Source organism: Bos grunniens, chromosome X (genome assembly GCF_055505025.1).
Source record: "Bos grunniens cultivar Pamir isolate PY7600 chromosome X, Bosgru_T2T1.0, whole genome shotgun sequence".
Classification (NCBI taxonomy): Eukaryota; Metazoa; Chordata; class Mammalia; order Artiodactyla; family Bovidae; genus Bos; species Bos grunniens.
Genome location: NC_141194.1, coordinates 2536529 through 2558523, shown reverse-complemented (window position 1 = coordinate 2558523; position 21995 = coordinate 2536529). Strand labels below are relative to the sequence as shown.

Sequence of the window (21995 nt, the reverse complement as noted above, 5' to 3'; positions counted from 1 at the left end):
ACAAAGAGGAACCAAGAGAAGACACATTAACACTAAGCAGCAATGGGAGACACCCCCAGAAAGAGAAATCTGATAAAGCAGGACAGTCGTTTTTCAACAAGACTTATGGAGTGGACAAAGATGGGGGAAATTGTCGTAGAGAAGAACTGGCTCTGACTCCCTGTTGGAACTGTTTCCTTTGACTTGCTTTTCCTTGCCATTGCTATCATAGTCCTACGTAATGGCCTGCCTCAGAGGACCACGCCCCTCTGCCTGGCTGTTAAACTAAAGTGCCTGTGTTCAGCTCACAGGGAGACGATCTGACCTTTCCCACCAATGAAAGGAAGAGATGAACATACCCCTTCCAAAGATCGGCCCTTGGGAGAGATGTTTTACAAGACTGAAGACCCTTTTGACTTTCCTTCCTCACTATCTCTTGCTCTCTGTTCTGTCTTTTGACTTGAGTCTCTCATTACTTCTCTCCATCTGGCTCTGTATCAGAACCAGGCATCCGGACCCTGACAAGATGATTACTTGGGGACATTAGCCTGTCATCTCGGTTAGCCAGCTTTCTGAATCAAGTCATATTCCTTGCCTCAATACCTCGTCTCTCGGATTCATTGGCCTGTTGGTCATAGAGCTAGAGAGTCCACGCGCTGTAACTAAAAACTGGCCATAATGAAACAAAGATTCCATGTGCTGCAACTAAGACGTGAAACAAATAAATAAACCTGGAAATAAATATATATTAAAAAACATGTTTTTATAATATAAGCTACATATGCAATTGTTTTCTTTGAAAAAACGTGAGCTTGTGGTTTATTATGTTATATTAAATTCTAATTGCATTGGAACCTTGCTCATGAGTGCTAAAGGGAACGCAGAGTTGGGTAGCCAAGCTCAATAGCCTCCTTTCACTGTTTCAGACAGGAGTTGTGCAGTCTAAGATGTAAAATCAGTGCTAACAGAGAAAACAGACAAGCAAGACAAAATTAATAAACTGGGAGAGAGAGGCTTCCTAGTTACAGAAACATGGATAAATTCAAGAAGGAGACATAGCAAGCCTAGCTTTAGCGTTATTTTTGAGTGGTTGCTGAGTTAACATTTGAGTGAGATGGTTGTCTTTTTATTTATCATTACATTATCTGCATTTTGACCACGATTCGTGACATAGTTTGTATTAAAGGCTGTATGACTTCCCTTTGGTACAAAACAATAGGATTTCTTTTTTTTAAAATGAATTCCCTTGCAAGTGGCAATTTTGTGTTTTTTTTAGTTTATTTTTTAGTTGGAGAATTGCTTTGCCGTGTTCTCTTCACACCTTGCGTGCGGCAAGCTAAGCATCACAACTGTCCTCACATCACCTCTGCTTTGAGCCGCTCCACTTGCTCTATCCCGCCCCCTCTAGGTTGTCGTAGAGCGCATGGCTGGGCTCCCTGTGTGGCATGAACTTCTGAGCAACGTGGCAGGGAAGGAGTGGAGACACAGATGCAGAGAACAGGCTCAGGAACACAGTGAGGGAAGGAGAGCGTGAGATGAATGGGAGACGGCAGGATTTTCACAACTGTTGTGAAAAACTCGTCAGAGCAACTGAAGATTAATGTCCCCTGGACTGGCAGACAGTGAGGCCTTCCTAAGGCGCGATGGTCTTAGGATACATTCCGAGGGGACACGTGTTGGTGGGAACCCGAAAGAAAGACCTGAAAATGCTGGAAGTGCAGAGGTTGAGATGGAAGAGTGATGACGGGCAGATAAGCGGTGCTAGCTGGGACCACATCCCTGCTGGAAATGATCTGATTCAGAGACCTTCCTGGTGGTCCAGTGGTTAGGATCCTGCACTTCCACTTTGCTGGGTATAGGTTTTATTCCTGGTTGGACAACTAAGAACCTGTGTGCTGCTGGGTGCAGCCAAAAGAGACAGACAAAAAAACAAATTATCAAATAAAATAAAATTTAAAAGAAAAAAACAAATTATCATCTGGATCGAACACCAAAGAGAGGCAATCATTTCAGGGTCTTTTGAGACAGGAAAGCCTTCAATCGCCCAGATTTCACAGCCAAAAACTACAACAGGATACGATACAAAGGGATGTGTGAACGAAAGAGAAAAAATGACACGGCAACCAAAAGAAAAGAAGGAAGACGAAACAAAAGATAATACTGTTGTTCCATGGAAAGATGGAAAGGATCAACTGAAGAAGTGAGCCGAAGACATTCTTGAGACAAGGTTGAATCTAAGCATAGGACTCTGAGCTCTGATTTGTCTCAGGAGCAGCCAGTACTGGGTGAGCCCTCCAGGGATTGTCCCTCAGCTGACTTGGGAAACTCACTGTTTCTTCATTTCTGCACTCAGAAAATATCACATCTTTTAATGTATTTACTTGATAAATCACTATCAATGAAGATGAACATAAGTAAAAATTTGATTAAAAATACAAAACAATAGATTCTTTCATATGAAGCTAGGAAAAGAACTAGAAATATGGAGTCAGGAAATTTACTTTTCCCATTTAAATTCTAAAAATTACAAGAACTACTATCCTGCTTGTTCACGCACCCAGAGAAACCACAGAGTTACTGAGTAATTACCGCATGAGAGATTAGGTGGTTAAAAGGTGTTCGGAAAAGGGGTAATGAAAATGAATTGTTGACATCCCTTCTTCAAATAAGGTTAAGGACATTTGAATGGCTCTTCCTCTTAGAAACTAGGAAGAAAGAGCCCACTGTGGGATGCTTTGTGCTGACATGCTCCTCACTTTTGAGAAATAGGAGACTTTCCAAAGGTTACTTACAAAACAGATTTTCCTTGGCTAATGCACACAGTCAATATTTACTTTTACATAATAAATTTTAAACACTCTCCTCTGTTAAGTGAGCAACGCGGGGAGTGGGAGGCTGCAGGCAGTATGTGCCTTGGACAGCTCATCCCATTTTGGATCTCCGGATATAAAGTAAATATTCCTGACTTTGAAATTTTCACACGTGTTCTGTGATTTCTCAGTTATTCATAAGCCTCTCTTGAAACAAATCTCATTATGAAAATGACAAAATACCAGATCTACAAAAGATTCTTTTAAGATTAATCTCATTATTAAAATGACAGAGTGCGAGAAAAGCTTATCTCTACCAACCAGGAAACTGAAGATGGCATCCGTGTGACTTTGGTTGTTTGAGGAACAACCATTGGTTCGTGATGCATCACGCCAACAGATGCAGGCTACAAAAGAGGCACCGGTTTCACATCCTCTCCAACCACTGGGACACCCTCAGCCTCTACAGAAGAAGAGACAGCGAGATGAAGGTTCTGCTGCTCAGTGTTGTCCTTGGTCTGCTTTATGCAGGCCACAGTGAAGCTCAGCTACTTCTCAAACCGGTACCAGGGGTGGTGCAAGCTGGAGGTCTTGGGGTAGACGTGTGTGCGTGTCCCTTTTGAGATTTGGTCATGTGGATCCCTAAGTCTGGCCATCTCCCTGCAACTCAAAGTTGTTCCATTCACTGGCTCTATACCTGTTCTGCATGGCCTCCGTATCATCTCTGCCACCTATTCATTGGCTCTCGTGCCTGTTCACTGCTCTTGTAAAACAGAAGATCTCACGGCTGTTGGACTAGGGCTCTAGCATTTGACAAGACAGCTCAAGCTATCTCAGTAATGCCTCAGCTCCTTCCTTTACACAGCTCAAGCTATCCCAGTAATACCTCAGTCCTTCCTTTATGTGAGTTGAGTTTTCACATGATTTTAAACCTAGGGCTGTGTCCATAAAGATATGTAACTTCTGCCCAAGTGAAAGGACAAGGAAACTCCTGAGGGATGATGTTGGTAGAATTTCCAGAGATGGCTGAAGCTTCCTCACAGGAATTTGATTTTAGTTTTCAGGGGAATGGAAAACCCATTACATCGCAGCCAGTAACAAAGACAAGATCACTGAGGGTGGGCCATTCCACGCGTACGTACGTCATATTGAGTTTCATGCAAATAACACAGTTGACCTCGACTTTTATGTCAAGTAAGTAAAAGTCACCCTGAAGGAAAAAATAAACCTATAAGCTCTTGTGTCTAGAGGAGGGTGCGGCTTCTCCATCTGCAGGGAACTCTCTGGACAATGTTGAGAGCGTAATGCCATGAGTTGTGGATGAGCAGGGTCTCCGAGCTGGGGTGGGGGCAGTTCACTTGTGAGCCTCCAGGGGAAGTCCTGGTGTCTTTGCTTGGAAGACGGTGGGAGTTCCAGAAGCTCCACTGGCATCCACTCATTAAAGGAAAGAGGGACTCGGCAGGGGGAAGAGGCTTGTGTCCTGGAACCAACCAGGGGCTTGAACCCTTCCTGCAGAGTTTGTAAGAGATGGTTCCCACCGAGCCCAGAATTGAGGGTACTGAGAGAGCGCACAGTGAGCTCTGCTCTGTGGGGCGTCCTCACGAGATATTTCATCACCGCTGAATTCACTGAAGTCCTCACAGCCCCAAATGAGCGTCCCAGCTGGTAGTAGGGGTAAAGAACATGGATTTCTCCCTGAAAGAATTCTGGAGTGGGTTGCTATTCCCTTCTCCAAGGGGATCTTCCTGACTCCAAGATGGGACCCTGGTCTCCTGCATTGCAGGAAGATTCTTTATCACTGAGCCGAGATAGTATACATACAGTCAAAGTATAACCACACATACAGATACAGACTCACACAAACACACAGATATATATCCCACACACACACATATGCACGTGTGTTGTCACAATATTTTAAGAACGCCTATTATCGTCCTCTGCCGTCTTTACAATTTTCGTGCCCTGTGTTTAACTTTTCACGCGACCACCCTTTCTGAAATCGGCTTTACTGAAGTGTATTTATGTTTAATCTGACCTTTGTCGAGGTCTTTATTCAATGAGCTTTCACATATCCACAACTGTTCCATGAGCTCCACAGTCGAGATATAGAATTCTGGGCTTCCATGGTGGCTCGCGGTTAAGAATCCGCCTGCCAATGCAGGAGACGCAAGTTGCGTCTCTGGAAGATCCCCCATGCTGCGGAGAGACCAGGCATCTGTGACACAGCTACTGAGCCTGTGCTCTGGAGCGTGCGTTCCAGAGCCCATGCTGCACAAAAGAAGCTGCCAGAGTGAGAAGCCTGAGCGCTGGAACTCCAGAGTAGCCCTCGCTCACCACAACTGGAGAAGAACCTGCATAGCAACGAAGACCCAGCACAGTCAATACTACACATTAGGATTAAATATATATACTATATATATATATATATAAAAGGAGTGATATATATTATATATATATAATAATGAGCTCCATCACAGCTCCTTTTCATCTCTCATTATTCAACATCTACTCCTCGGGCAACAGGTAAGAACTGACCAGCTTATCCTCACCTTTTCTGGATCTTCAGACGACAAAGTTATGCACTCTGCATCATTTTCTCTGGTTTCTCTCAGTCAGCACAATGTTTTTAAAATTTAAATTTGTGTCCACATATACAGGGAGCTGTGGTTTTCAACCACATGAAAGGGCTTGGTTCGCATAGATAAAATTTTGTATATTTGCAGCTTTTGGAAAATTGTTTTGTTCCCGCCTTATAATTCTTTTCAGTCACTTCAGTGTATTTCCTAAAGACTGATAACAGTAAACTCAAATGACTGTGGATGTTCCTTTACAAGGAGACTGTTCAAAAATTAACCCAATTCTTGTTGAGTTATTTCCATTTTAATATTTGTTTCCTGTGCATTCTATGTGCCAAATATCTCTCTCTTTTTTTTTTATCACATACATGCACAGAGGACAATATAAGAAGTCACCCAAACTCTTCTGTTACGTCACTGACAATATATACTAGGGGCTTCCCTGGTGGCTCAGAGGTTAAAGCATCTGCTTGCAATGCAGGAGACCTGGGTTTGATCCCTGGGTGGGGAAGATCCATCCCCTGGAGAAGGAAATGGCAACCCACTCCAGTATTCTTGCCTGGAGAATCCCATGGATGGAGGAGCTTGGTGGGCTATATAGAAGACAATATATACTTAACATATATTATATATGTATAATTTCCTTATGTCATATAAGCATATCATGTGTACTTGTGTTTTTGCTTGTGTGTGTATGTGTCAATGTGTATACATACATAGATGTGTCTTTAAAGCTTAATCCTCGTATGGTGTTGTGATAGATAAAGAGTGTGCCTTTTGAGAAAATTACAAATTTTCTTGTAACTCTTGATGATATGAGCTTCTCACATTCTCTAATGAATCACTCCCACGGTTTTGAGAGAATGCCCGAGGTCTGTGATGATGGCTATTCCTCTCAGTTTCCAGAAACTAAATAAAGGAAAGGCTCATTCTTATTAGGCTTTCCTAAAATTCTAGACGTCTCCATGTGTACTGGCTTTAAACAAGGCCTATATTGTATTTGAGGTTTATCTTTGCAACCACTAGTCAGATCTAACGTGTAGAGAAACCATCCTAGTCACCGCATAGTCGCTTGATCTTAGACAACATATTTCTTCTCTTTGTTCACATTGTTCACAGGCAGTAACGTGACACAAGCACAACCTGGGGTGTGATACAAAAAGAAATTCTAATTATATACTGAATTTTGCCATTTTAATAACACAACTTGAACATATTTTGTCTTTAAGGTCAGACGGAGAATGTGTAAAAAAACAAGTCACAGGAGTAAGGAAAAGAATTTTCGTTTATCATGTTGAATGTAAGTATTTGATGTTGAATGGAAGAGTGTTTCACTGGGAGGAGTGTGTTTGGGTGGAAATCTTGGTCTTGACTTCCTTCAATTACCCCATACACCTGCATTCTACTCCTACTAACAATTAGAAGTCAAGGACCAGACTGTCTCCACACAACGGAGGTTTACTCAACAAGACTAGAGCCAGACATCCTAGAGAGTGAAGTCAAGTAAGCCTTAGGAAATACTCCTGTGAAAAAAGTTAGTGGAGCTGATGACATTCAACCTGAGCTATCTAAATTACTAAAAGATACTGCTGTTAAAATGCTGCACATAATATGTCAGCAAATTTGGAAAGCTGAGCATTGGCCACAGGACTGCAAAAGGCAGTTTCTGTTCCCATCCCGGAGAAGGGCAATGCCAAAGAATGTTAACTACCACACAATCTGCTAATTTCACATGCTAGTCAGGTTATGCTCCAAATCCTTCAAGCCGGCCTTCAGCAGCACATAATCTGAGAATTTCCAGATTTGCAAGCTGGGTTTTGCAGAGGTAGAGGAACCAGAGATCAAATTGCCAACATCTGCTGGATCATGGAGAAAGTAAGGGAGTTCCAGAAAAACATTAATTCTGCTTCACTAATTATGCTAAAGCCTTTAACTAAAGGCTTGCCACAAACTGTGGACAATTCTTAAAGACATGGGAATACCAGAACACCTTACCTGTTTCCGAAGAAACCTGTATGCGAATCAAGAAGCAGCAGTTAGAACTGCCCATGGAAAAATGCATTGGTTCCAAACTGGAAAGCAGTACCTCGGGGCTGTGTATTGTCACCCTGCTTACATGACTCGTATGCAGAGTGCATCATGTGAAATGCCAGGCTAGGTGAATCTCAAGCTAGAATCGAGATTGCCAGGAGAAATATCAAGAGCCTCTGATATGCAGATGATACCACTCTAATGGCAGAAAGTGAAGAGGAACTATAGAGCCTCTGAATGAGTGTGAGAGAGGAGAATGAAAAAGCAGGCTTGAAACACAGCATTCAAAAAACTAAGACCATGGCATCTGGTTCCATTACTTCATGGCAAATAGAAAGGGGAAAGTGTGGAAGCAGTGACAGATTTTATTTTCATGGGCTCCAAAATCACTGCAGATGGTGACTGCAACCATGAATTTAAGAGACGCTTACTCCATGGAGTAAAGGTAAGACAAACTTCAACTCTGCATTTAAACGCAGAGATGTTGCTTTGCTGACAACAACCCATAGAGTCAAACCTATGGTTTTTCTAGTAGTCATGTATGGATGTGAGACGAAAAGATCATATGATGAGTGGATCATAAAGAAGGCTGAGCACTGAAGAATTGATACTTTCGAACTGTGGTGCTCGAGAAGACTCTTGAAGTCCCTTGAACTGCAGGAAGATCAAACCAGTCAATCTTAAAGGAAACCAACCCTGAGTATTCACTGAAAGGACTGATGGTGAACCTGAAGCTCCAATCCCTTGGCCACCTGATAAGAGCCAGTTTTGGGGAAAAGAACTAGATGCCGGGAAAGAATGAAGGCAGAAGGAGAATGGGGTGGCCAGAGGATTGGATGGATAGATGGCATCACCTTTATGATAGGCATGAGTTTGAGCAAACAGAGATAGTGGAGAAGAGAAGAGCCTGATTTGGTAGTCATCAGATTGCAAAGAGTTGGAAGTGACCTAGCATCTGAACAACGAGAAAAACGAGACTAAGCACAGGTGTCAGATTTGTATTTTGTACGGTTCTCACCGTGAACATCCTGAATGTTCATTCGAAGGACTGATGTTGAAGCTGCAACTCCAATACTTTTACACCTGACGTGAAGAGCCGCCTCATTGGAAAAGACCCTGATTCTCGGAAAGATTGAAGGCAGGAGGAGAAGGGGATGACAGAGGATGAGATGGTTGGATCGCAACACCGACTCAATGGATATGAGTTTGAGTAAACTTCAGGAGTTGGGGATGGACAGGGAGGCCTGGCGTGCTGCAGTCTGTGGGGTCCCAAAGAGTCAGACACGACTGCGTGACTGAACTGAGACTGACAAGGTTCTCACAGAAAATTTACAAGAGCCTTGTGAACCAACGTCTGAAGGTTCTGTCTTGAGTTTGCACACTGGCATCAGTCACTTTTTAAAAAGGGTCTTACAACATCTAAATCTGACAAAACTGTGGTAGAAGTAGTTAAATCCAAGGAAACTATCCTGAGTTCAATCTTGAAGGCAGCTCATATTCAAAGCAATGGGGGTGCTGGCTAAAATTTATATCCTTAAGCCCTCCATGAGGGCTTCAAGCACCATTCCTCATTTTAAGTGGCTGAAGAGGTACGCGACTGATGAAAATTTGAATACATTCGTATATGATCACAACCCTTGTCTTAACGAAGTATTGGCACAGCTGCAAATGCAATGTCTGCAAAGAAGTAAAACTTGTGCCTGAAATATTTCACCATACTTTGTGGATAATTTTGAATAGTCGATGATTTTTAAACTGTGCTCTCATATTCTTCAGTTCAGTTCAGCTGCTCAGTCTTGCATGACTCTTTGCGACCCCACAGACTGCAGCACGCCAGGCCTCCCTGTCCACCACTAACTCCCGGAGCTTGCACAAACTCATGTCCATCGAGTCAGTGATGCCATTCCACCATCTCATTCTCTGTCATCCCCTTCTCCTCCCCCTTCAGTATTTCCCAGCATCATAATTCCCATATTATTTTTTCCTTTGACTGAATCATGAATGCTTCCAGTGCTATTGTTTCCTTCGTCTTTCTAGTACTTTTTAGCTGGATTTTTACACAGCGGATAACAAGGGAGAGAAACAGAATAGTTTGCCGTCTTCCGTGGGTCTCTTTCAGGAGCTAACCCCCAGCTGTGTTTTGTGGGGTGAGCTGTCTCACATCAAGCACAGCACAAGCAGCGACCTTGACGGTGACCTGACACCCAGAAGATAGCTTTCCTCTCACTGTGCCATCGCCTTCACAGTGATGCTGCTATGTCCACCTTGGTGAAGTTGCGGGAAAGAGCACTGGTCACTGATAATCTGAGGACATGCATCATCTGGCTTAAATTATTTCAGTGTGATCCAAGGTTCCTGGACTCATGGTTGGCTTGGGCATGTTGTATGTATTTTCGGGGTTATGAGATGGTGAAGCTGTTTCAGCTATTTTTTTTTCTCCTTCTCAGGCAGACATGATTTTAAGTATTTTAACACTGAGGAAAGGTGTTTTCATGTTTCAGGAACACAGTTGTGCAGTTTACATCCCATCTCGCTGAGTGATTGCAGGAGGGTGTGATGGAGGCCAGGAGAGGCAGAATGGATGTAGACAGTTTAGAGGTGACAGGCAGTAGGTCAGAGCTGCTTCTTGTCCAGACACATGGGGCAGAGTGCACGGGTGGGGCAGAGAGGAGGGGCGGTGCTCCAGGTGGGGACGGAGCTCACTGCCTGCACGTCCCAGAAGATGATTTTTACAGAGAGGATAACAAGGGAGAGAAACAGAATAGTTTGCCGTCTTCCGAAGTGTTGTTGTTGTGAACTGTCTTCAGAACAACAGACACGGCAGTGGGCTCTGTCATACCCCAGACTGAGGGGGCAGAGGAAACAGAGTAATTAATGTAGAGTGTTCTGGAGATTGCTGGGCACAGGCTAGGCACTCAGGAACACAAGCGTATGAATGGTAGGCTGATTGTGGTCCAGAGAAATCAATGCCATGACTGGGATAACAGGAATACAAAGGCTTTTAGAACTTCTGCTCGGTAACACTCTCATGCTGTTGAAAACACTGTTGAGGACTTCCCCAGTGGTCCTCTGGATAAGAATCATCTGGCCAATGTAGGACTCATGGATTGGATCCCTGGCCCGATCCCGCTCACCATGGGGCCCAAAGCCCACATGCCACAGCTACTGAGCAGGTGCTCTAGAGCCGGCCAGCAGCTACGACAGAGCCCACACCTCCTAGAGTCTCGACTCGACAAAAGAGAAACTGCTGCAACGAGAGCCCGCATTCCACAACTAGAGAGTGGCCGTCGGGTCAGCACAAGTAGAGAAATCTGCGGACAGTGACGACGATTCAGAGTAGCAAACAACTAACTGAAATGAGATAAGTTTAAAAACTACATCTATTGGTTTCACTAGGACACGGGTTCTAGAAAGCATCTCAGTAGGACAGCAAGGAGTGGCTGGCTAAGTATAGGAAAAGGTGAGAATGAGGGAAAGTCTTGCCTGCTTTTCTTGCTGTCGTAACCACGGTAGCATTCAGTGCACCTATGGAGCCAGGCATCGTCAATGCCGCACGTGCCGTTCATGATGCCCTCAGCCTGTCACAGTACATCCCACTGCCAACAAATGAACGCAGGGTTGTACATATTATCTCTTCTCTCTCTCACAGATGCGGGTGAAAACGAAGTTACAATTCTTCATCTGTCACCTGACGCTATAATAGGATCTATTCACAATGTGGATGAAGAAGGAAAAGAGACAGACTTGGTTGCAATACTCGGTATGTATGGCATTCTAAAATTCCCATTGCTATTGTCATGCCACGTGTCCATGCCAGAACTTTCATTCAGAAAATCACGAGGTGTTGACAATATTCACTATTCAGTGTACAAGGTCTTCATATTCATGTTCACTGACTTGAGTATCCTGGAAGGTAATCTACTAAGAAACAGGGGCCAAAAATAATTCTCAAACATTAGAACATAGTCTCTACCTGTTGATATTAAAAAAAATTATTTTATAGAGTATTTTAAAAAAAATATGTCAACTAAGCTCAAGCCATGGCTATGATAAGGCTGGCCTGAATTACATCATTTTATATCAGTTTTCTCATGCATTATAACTCCTGAAACAGAAACTTGTAAAATAAATCTTCGTCCTGTTAAATTATCACAATACACTCTTCTTATGAACAGTGACATGACCCCAAGTGACCACACAGAAACGCTGAGGTGAGTGTACCATCCTGACAGTAGGTGTCTATTTCAGAAACGGTACTGTGTAGAATGGTTGGCTAAAGAGTAAATTGTCTCCCAAGTGGTGTGTGATGGGGTTAATGTGTCTCCACAATGAGAAAACCCTGCTTCCTTACGGGTCCAGAACGTGACAGGAGTACAGGTACAGGTTCTGGGAAGCTTGTAAAAGAAGCAGGTCAGTTGCTACTGTGATGGGTTGAGTCTCAAATTCATGGAGCTCCTGCAAGTCTTTGGGGGTCCTGCTGCTGATGCTGGCAGGGTTCAGTTACAGAGTTAGAGGGAAATTAAATCTGAAGACAGCAGTCATGTGTAACATGGGACCTGGGAACTGTTTGAGGCTCTCTTAAATTATACAAGTGGAGATCAGACTGGCACATTCGATTCCTTGTTCTGTATATTCAGAAATTTCTGTGCGTTCTCCTTTTTGCATGGTGACTTTCAGGCAAACGTGACCGGATTTCATACCTAGTCCATCGGAGGTTCAAAAGGGAGACGCGTAAAAGAGGCATTCCAGAAGAAAATATCGTGAATTTCTCTGATAATGGTAATGAAATTATACTTTTTTCCTGACTATATCATTCACCTGGTATGTAAATATCAGGAAACAAATCAGCTTATTTAAAATTTATTTTTTCCATAAGTAATCTCATGTAGAATGGTGGTTGATGGTGGTTTAGTCTCTAAGTCATTACCAACTCTTGTAAGTCCATGCATTGTAGCCCAACAGACTCCTGTGTCCATAGGATTTTCCAGGAAAGAATACTGCAGTGGGTTGCCATTTCCTTCTCCAGGCAAACTTTCAGACCCAGGGATGGAACCTGGGTCTCCTGTACTGCAGGCAGATTCTTTATTGACTGAGCTACCAGAGAAGCTCCTCTTAAAAAATACTTTACTTAAAAAAGAAAAGAAATTTTAAAAATACTGGGAACGGTAGTAATCAGAGGCTCTTTTATTTCTCCCATTTTGTTTTTCCACAGATGACTGTCCAGAGGAGTGAATAAAATTTACTTCCACACTTTTTGTAAGTAAACATAATTCATTATTAATGCTACCCCACCAGATAAATCAATAAGGACACATGGACATTTTATGCCTAATGCCCAATAAGTGGCTTCAGTTGTGTCAGACTCTGTATGACCCCCATGGGCTGTAGCCCACCAGGCTCCTCTGTCCATGGGATTCTGCAGGTAAGAATACTAGAGTTGGTTGCCATTTCCTTCCCCAGGGGATCTTCTCAACCGGGGGATCGAACAAGCCTTTCTGCATTGCCTGTATCAGCCGGCGGGTTCTGTACCACCTGCGCCTAATTCATACACGCCAAACGTTGCACGTAACAATGATTTGTCCCAATAACGTATATTCTAGCACTGGAGAGCTTTGTCTGTTACCTTAGGTAATTTCTCTTGAGACAGTTGAAATTACAAACTGTTGGCTTGATTATTGCTGAGCAGCTTTGGTGAGAGAGCCTTATCCTGCAGGAATCTTGCAGACCTGAGTCATCAGAGAGAAGCAGGAATCCCCACAAGTGGGTGCAAACTGCTCAGTGTTCCCGTCAGTCCTGACCTGATAGTTGTCCACAAATGTCTGTCCTCCAGGAACACCAGGATTAAACAGTGGCCACCGTTTCTCAAGACCAGTGTTTAATCTCACGTGACCCTGACAGAACCTAAGTGCCTTCCAACCACACTGTCTGAAATATGCATTTGAATCATATTCCCCTTTAGAGGGTAATTTCTGTTACTGGGATCTTTAAGGTTTCAAAAGTAGGACAGCCTCAGAAAACGACACTGATCTCGGCTAAAGTGCGGCTTTAATTTCCTGTTGAGGAAAAAAAAAATGAAAGAAAAAAGGCAAAGACAAACACCAGCTTGCAAAGGAATATGACAAAAAAAAAGTTGTAAATATTCAATGGAATATTACTCAGCCCTAAAAAAGGAATGAAACCATGCCATTTGCAGCAACACGTATGTACCTACAGATTGTCGTACTGAGTGAAGTCAGAAAGAAATAGACAAATGCAATGTACATCATTTATATATGGAATCAAAAATAAGAGATGGAGGAGGTTGTTTACAGTACAGAAATAAACTCAGATGTAGAGAACAGACTTGTTGTTGCAAAGGGTAAGGGATTTGGGAAAGATATGGATTGGCAGTTTGGGTCAGCAGAGGCAAACTATTCTGTACGGGATGGATAGAGAACAATGTCCAAACGCATAGCACAGGGGACTAAATGGCATATTCTGTAAAAACCTAAATTGGAAAAGAATCTGAAAAACAATCAATATTAATATATGTATGTATGCTTTAATCAGGCTCCAGTACCCCTGAAATTAACACAACATGGATAATCACTTCTATTCCAAAATGAAATTAAAAATAAAACAAAAATTAGTTCTTGAAGACCCAAAGGATAAAACTTGTGGAATTAGGAGAGGAGTGTAACTCCACCACATTGACAGTAAAGCACCTATAGATGAAGCATCGCCATGAGCATGCATTCTGAAATCATTACTCCTGAAATCAATCCCAAATGGAAAATCTCCCACCTTATGCACATCTACGGGGAACCTGCCATCTCAGAGGTGTGGAGTTTTGACGTCCACCAGGATTCTGTCCACTGCATCCCCTACCGGCTCCTGTACCCTGGACAGCCTGCTGCCTGAGGCTCACCCCTGTCAGCCATCACACAGTCACCTCTACTAAACTTTTGATCCTTTTTTATTCACCTACAGAGTCACTGAGACCAGGCACATCCTCTTCTGCATGGAATCAAGATCAACAACACAAAGATGACTTTCCTGCTTCCTGATTAACAGGATCCTTCTCTCTTCACACACACACTCTTTCCCGTCTCATTTCTCCTGGTCACTGGTCATGTGCTGTCTGGTCGTGTTTGATTTGTGAAGGCTTAAATAAATTGATTTAATATCTGCCCTGCAAATGTGTGTCTGTGCAAAAGTCACTTGATTTCAAACACACAATTTTCCACTTTAAATATCCAGGAAATGTGAAAGTCAATCGGTTGTGTCCAACTTTTTGCAACCCCATGGACTGTATAGTCCATGGAAATCTCCAGGCCAGAATACTGGGATCGGTAGCCTTTCCCTTCTCCAGGGAATCTTCCCAACCTAGGGGCTAACCCATGTCTTCATAATTTCAGGTGGATTCTTTACCAGCTACCAGGGAAGCCCCAGGAAACTGTGCCTTTAATAGGACAGGTGCTCATCAGAGGCAATTCTGATGAGGATTCGATAGAGATGCACTCAGGTGTCCAGGAGAGAGGGAGAAAAAACAATAAATAACCATGGGACAGGAGATAGGAGACAGGATCTTCCCCTGTCCTCTTACATGCAATGAAGACTGCTCTCCTCTTCATGTCTGCATATGCAAGGAGTCATGTTTTTCAAACCAATTGAAAGGACTTGTTTGCATAGATAAAGTTTTGTGTATTTTCAGTTATTGGAAAATTATTTTGTTCCCATGTTACATTGTTTCCAGTAACTTGAATGCATTTGCCAAATGACTAACAAGAGTGAGTTCAATCCATTCTGGATATTCTTTCCCAAGGTGTCTGTTCAAAAATTAATCCAATTCGTCTTACCCTTTAATATTTGGTTTTGTGTGCTTGTACAAGTACTCCATGCCAAATAACAACTATTTTCATGTACATGCACAGAGGACCCATAAAAAGTCACCCAAAATTTTCTGTTATATAAGTGACAATATACACTTCAGTTCCGTTCAGTTCAGTTCAGTCACTCAGTTGCATTCAACTCTTTGTGACCTCATGAACCGCAGCACACCAGGCCTCCCAGTCCATCACCAACTCCCAGAGTTTACTCAAACTCATGTCCATTGAGTCAGTGATGCCATCCAGCCATCTCATCCTGTGTCGTCCCCTTCTCCTCCTGCCCTCAATATTTCCCAGCATCAGGGTCTTTTTAAATGAGTCAGCTCTTTGCATAAAATGGTCAAAGTATTGGAGTTTCAGCTTCAACATCAGTCCTTCCAATGAACACTCAGGACTGATTTCCTTTAGGATCAGTTGGATCTCCTTGCAGTCCAAGGCTCACAAGCATTTTCTCCAACAGCACAGTTCAAAAGCATCTTTTCTTCGGCACTCAGCTTTCTTCACAGTCCAACTCTCACATCCATACATGGCTACTGGAAAGATCATAGCCCTGACTAGATGGACATTTGTTGACAAATTGATGTCTCTGCTTTTTAATATGCTGCCTAGGTTGGTCATAACTTTCCTTCCAAGGAGTAAGCATCTTTTAATTTCATGGCTGCAATCACCATCTGCAGTGATATTAGAGCCAAAAAAAATATGTCTGACACTGTTTCCAGTGTTTGCACATCTATTTCCCATGTAGTGATGGGACCGGATACCATGATCTTAGTTTTCTGAAGTTTTAAGCCAACTTTTTCACTCTCCTCTTTCACTTTCATCAAGAGGCTCTTTAGTTCTTCTTTACTTTCTGCCATAAGGGTGGTGTCATCAGCATATCTGAGGTTATTGATATTTCTCCCAGCAATCTTGATTCCAGCTTGTGCTTCTTCCAGCCCAGCATTTCTCATGATATACTCTAAGCAGGGTGACAATATACAGCCTTGATGTGCTCCTTTTCCTATTTGGATCCAGTCTGTTGTTCCATGTCCAGTTCTAACCATTGCTTCCTGACCTGCATACAGATTTCTCAGGAGGCAGGTAAGGTGGTCTGGTATTCACATCTCTTTCAGAGTTTTCAACATTTTATTGTGATCCACAAAGTTCATTTCCAAGGCAAACCATTCAATATCACAGTAATCAAAGTCTATGCCCCGACCAGTAATGCTGAAGAAGCTAAAGTTGAACTGTTCTATGAAGACCTACAAGACCTTCTAGAACTATCACCCCCCAAAAAGATGTCCTTTTCCTTATAGGGGACTGGAATGCAAAAGTAGGAAGTCAAGAAACACCTGAGTAACAGGCAAATTTGGCCTTGGAGTACAGAATGAAGCAGGGCAAAGACTAATAGAATTCTGCCAAGAGAACGCACTGGTCATAGAAAACACCCTCTTCCAATAACACAACAGAAGACTCTACACATGTACATCACCAGATGGTCAACACCCAAATCACATTGATTATATTCTGTGCAGCCAAAAATGGAGAAGCTCTATACAGTCGGCAAAAACAATACTGGGAGCTGACTGTGGCTCAGATCGTGAACTCCTTATTGCCAAATTCAGACTTAAATTGAAGAAAGTAGGGAAAACCACTAGACCATTCAGGTATGACCTAAATCAAATCCCTTATGATTATACAGTGAAAGTGAGAAATAGATTTAAGGTACTAGATCTGATAGACAGAGTGCCTGATGAACTATAGATGGAGTTCGTGACATTGTACAGGAGACAGGATTCAAGACTATCCCCAAGAAAAAGAAATGCCAAAAAGCAAAATGGCTGTCTGGGGAGACCTTACAAATAGCTGTGAAAAGAAGAGAGGTGAAAAGCAAAGGAGAAAAGAAAAGATAATACCCATTTGAATGCAGAGTTCCAAAAAAAAGCAAGGAGAAATAAGAAACCCTTCATCAGTGATCAATGCAAAGAAATAGAGGAAAACAATAGAATGGGAAAGACTAGAGATCTCTTTAAGAAAATTAGTGATACCAAGGGAACATTTCATGCAAAGATGTTCTCAATAAAGGACAGAAATGGTATGGACCTAACAGAAGAAGAAGATATTAAGAAGAGGTGGCAAGAATATACCAAAGAACTGTACAAAAAAGATCTTCATGACCCAGATAATCACATGGTGTGATTACTCAATAAAGCCAGACATCCTGGAATGCTAAGTCAAGCGGGCCTTAGGAAGCATCACTACAAACAAAGCTAGTGGAAGTGATGGAATTCCAGTTGAGCTATTTCAAATCCTGAATGATCATACTGTGAAAGTGCTGCACTCAAAATGCCAGCAAATTTGGAAAACTCAGCAGTGGCCACAGGATTGGAAAAGGTCAGTTTTCATTCCAATCCCAAAGAAAGGCAATGCCAAAGAATGCTCAAACTACCGCACAATTGTACTCATCTCACACGCTAGTAAAGTAATGCTCAAAATTCTCCAAGCCAGGCTTCAAAAACACATGAACTTCCAGATGTTCAAGCTGGTTTTAGAAAAGGCAGAGGAACCAGAGATCAAATTGCCAGCATCTACTGGGTCATGGAAAAAGCACAAGAGTTCCAGAAAAACATCTATTTCTGCTTTATTGACTATGTCAAAGCCTTTGACTGTGTGGATCACAATGAACTACGGAAAATTCTGAAAGAGATGTGAATACCAGACTACCTGACCTGCCTCTTGAGAAACCTGTATGCAGCTCAGGAAGCAACAGTTAGAACTGGACATGGAACAACAGACTGGTTCCAAACAGGAAAAGGAGTGCGTCAAGGCTGTATACTGTCACCCTGCTTATTTAACTTCTAGGAAGAGTACATCATGAGAAACGCTGGGCTGGAAGAAGCACAAGCTGAAATCAAGATTGCTGGGGGAAATATCAATAACTTCAGATATACCGATGACACTACCCTTATGGCAGAAAGTAAAGAAGAGCTAAAGAGCCTCTTGATGAAAGTGAAAGAGGAGAGTGAAAAAAGTTGGCTTAAACTGAACATTCAGAAAATTAAGATCATGTTATCTGGTCCCATCACTTAATGGCAAATAGATAGGGAAACAATGGCTGACTTTATTTTTCTGGGCTCCAAAATCACTGCAGATGCTCATTGCAGCCATAAAATTAAAAGACACTTACTCCTTGGAAGGAAAGTTATGACCAACATAGACAGCATATTAAAAGGGAGAAACATCAATTGTCAACAAAGGTCCGTCTAGTCAAGGTTATGGTTTTTCCAGTAGCCATGTATGGATGTGAGAGTTGGACTATAAAGAAAGCTGAGTGCCAAATAATTGATGTTTTTGAACTGTGGTGTTGGAGAAGACTCTTGAGAGTCCCTTGGACTGCAAGGAGATCCAAACAGTCCATCCTAAAGGACATCAATCCCGAGTGTTCATTGGAAGGACTGATGTTGAAGCTGAAACTCCAATAATTTGGCCACCTGATGTGAAGAGCTAACTCATTTGAAAAGACCCTGATGCTGGGAAAGATGGAAGGCAGGAGGACAAGGGGACAACAGAGGATGAGATAGTTGGATGGCATCAGTGACACAAAGACATGGGTTTGGGTGGACTCCGGAAGTTGATGATGGACAGGTAGACCTGGCATGCTGCGGTTCATGGGGTTACAAAGAGTCAGACAGGGCTGAGCAACTGAACTCAACACAGTCAAAGCCTTTGGCCTAGACAATAAAGCAGAAATAGATCTTTTTTTGGAACTCTCTTGCCTTTTCTATGATCCAGTGAATGTTTTCAGTTTGATCTTTGGTTCCTCTGCCTTTTCTAAAACCAGCTTGAACATTTGGAAGTTCAAGGTTCACATATTGCTGAAGCCTGGCTTGGCGAATTTTGAGCATTACTTTACTAGCGTGTGAGATGAGTGCAATTGTGTGGTAGTTTGTGCATTCTTTGGCTTTGCCTTTCTTTGGGATTGGAATGAAAGTAATCTCTTATAAAATACATTACTTAAAAAAAAAAAAAAACAGAAAGAAACCTTAGAAATACTGTGGAACGGTAGTAATTTGTGGCTGTTTTATTTCCCGGTAGTAATTTGTGGCTGTTTTATTTCCCATTTTGCTTTTCCACAGATGACTGTCCAGCAGAGTGAACAAATGTGACTTGGACATGGACAGTTTGTGAGTAAACATTGTCTGTTATTGATGCTGTACCACCATATAAATAAAAAAAAACATACTGTTATTTCATGCCTAATACCTAACAAGTCTCTTCAGTCCTGTTGGACTCTCGGCTACCTCATGCACTTTGGTCCGCCAGGTGCCTCTGTCCATGGTATTCTCCAGCAAAGAATATTAGAATGGCTTGCCATTTCCTTCTCCAAGAGATCTTCCCAAAGCAGGGATCGAACTTACATCTCCTACATCTCCTGCATGGGCAGGTTGGTTCTTTTCCACTACTGCCTATTCCATCCATGCCAAATTTTGCAGGCAGTTTTTTGCACCAATAACTTAGCATTCTGTCACTAGAGAACTTTGTCACATTAGGTAATTTCTCTTCTCTGGAGCCATATTAAATGGCAAACTGGTTGGTTGATTAATGCTGAGCATCTTTAATGAGAGCATGTCAACCTGCAGGAATCTTGCAGGCTAGACTCATCAGAGAGAAGCAGGAATCACCACAAGTTGGTTAAAACTATTTAGTGTTCCTGTCAGTCCTGACCTCATGGTTGTCCATACATGACCCTTCTCCAGAAGAACCAGGATTAAAGACAGTTCACCTCTCCTGCAAGATTAGTTTTTAATCTCACGTGATGCTGACAGACCCAGTGAAGCAATTCCAACTGCACTGTCTGAAATAAGCATTTGAATTATATTCCCCTTCACAAGGTGATTTCTTTTAGTGGGATCTTTAAGCTTTCTAAAGTAAGATAGCCTCAGAAAATGACACTGATCTAGGCTAAGGTATGGCTTTAATTTTATGTAAGAATGAAACAAAAGAGGCAAAGAAAAACACGAGCTTGCAGGTGAATATGATTAAAGGAAAAAAAGACATGCTGAAAACATTCAATGGATTATTCAGTTCAGTACAGTTCGGTCGTTCAGTCGTGTTTGATTGTTGCAACCCCTTGAATTGCAGTATGCCAGGCCTCCCTGTCCATCACCAACTCCTGGAGTTTACTCAAACTCATGTCCATCGAGTCAGTGATGCCATCCAGCCATCTCATCCTCTGTCATCCCCTTCTCCTCCTGCCCCCAATCCCTCCTAGCATCAGGGTCTTTTCCAGTGAGTCAATGCTTCACATGAGGTGGCCAAAGTATTGGAGTTTCAGCTTTAGCATCAGTCCTTCCAATGAACACCCAGGACTGATCTCCTTGAGGATGGACTGGTTTGTACTTCTTGCAGTCCAAGGGACTCTCAAGAGTCTTCTCCAACACCACAGTTCAAAAGCACGAATTCTTCAGCACGCAGCTAAGTCCAACTCTCACATCCATACATGACCACTGGAAAAACCATATATCACTCAGCCATAAAGATGAATGAGACCATGGCATTTGCAGCACCATGAATGGACCTACAGATTGTCGTCCAAAGTGACGTAAGTCACAAAGAGAAAGACAAAAACAATACATGTCACTTATATGTGGAATCTAAAATAAGACTTGGAGGAGGTTATTTTCAAAACAGAAACACACTCACAGGCATAGAGAACAAACTTGTGGTTGCAAAGGGGGAGAAAGTTGGCTGAGAGAAGGATTAGGATTTTGAGATTAGCAAATGCAAAATATTATATACAAGAAGGATAGACAAAAAGATATTCCTATAGAATGCAGGGAGCTATATGCAATACTCTTTAAAAACCTAAATGGGGAAAAGAACCTAAAAAAAAAAAAAGCCCAGATATTCATATCTGTACATATAAATCAATCACTTTGTTGTACACTTGAAACCAATACAACATTGTTAATCAACTCTACTTCAAAATAAAATTAAACTTAAACAATTAACTCTTGAAGGCCCAAGACAAAACTTTTAGAATTAGGAGAAGAGATTAATTCAGAAAATGCAAACTTTAAAACAGAGACTTTAAACCATCTTTAGATGAACCATTCCAATGAACTTGTATTTCGAAACCATTACTCCTAGAATCAATCCCCAGTGGGAAAGTTTTCCCCGCATGTACATCCTAGGGAAAATTCCACAGGGACTCCCAACTACATCACTGAGATGTGGAGTGTTGAGGTCCACCAGGATTCTAACACTGGATCACCTACCAGCTCCTATTCCCTGGACAGCCTACTGCCTGAGGCTCACCCCTGTCAGCTGTCACACAGTTGACTCTACTAAACCTTTGGTCTCGTTTCATTCACCTACAGGAAGGGCCCCTGAGACGAGACACATCTTCATCTCCATGGAATCAACATCAACAATACAAAGACGACCTTCTTGGTTCCTGATTAACATGATCCTTCTCTCTTCATGCTCACACTCCCTCTCCCATCTCATCTCTCCTGGTCACTAAATCATGTCCTGTCTGGTGGTGTTTGATTTCTGAGGGTTTAAATAAACTGATTTAATTTTTGCCTTGCACATGTGTATCTGTGCAAAAGTCATCTGATTTAAAACACACAAAAGTCCATGTTGATTATCCAGGAAACTGTCTTTTTTAGGACAGATGTTCATCAGAGACAATTCTGATGAGGATTCGATAGCGATGCCCTCATGTGTCACATGAGAGGAAGAGA

At 42.3% G+C, this 21995-nt stretch overlaps 1 long non-coding RNA gene across 1 annotated transcript; it reads left to right on the top strand.

The window, feature by feature from the left end:
- The first annotated feature begins 2716 nt into the window (after nucleotides 1–2716).
- On the top strand, nucleotides 2717–14565 carry LOC147339698 (uncharacterized). The gene is made up of 6 exons (XR_015158776.1): nucleotides 2717–3983; nucleotides 6598–6668; nucleotides 11049–11159; nucleotides 12077–12178; nucleotides 12612–12655; nucleotides 14369–14565. It is a non-coding gene; the product is annotated as an uncharacterized LOC147339698 (long non-coding RNA).
- Nucleotides 14566–21995: the final 7430 nt, after the last annotated feature.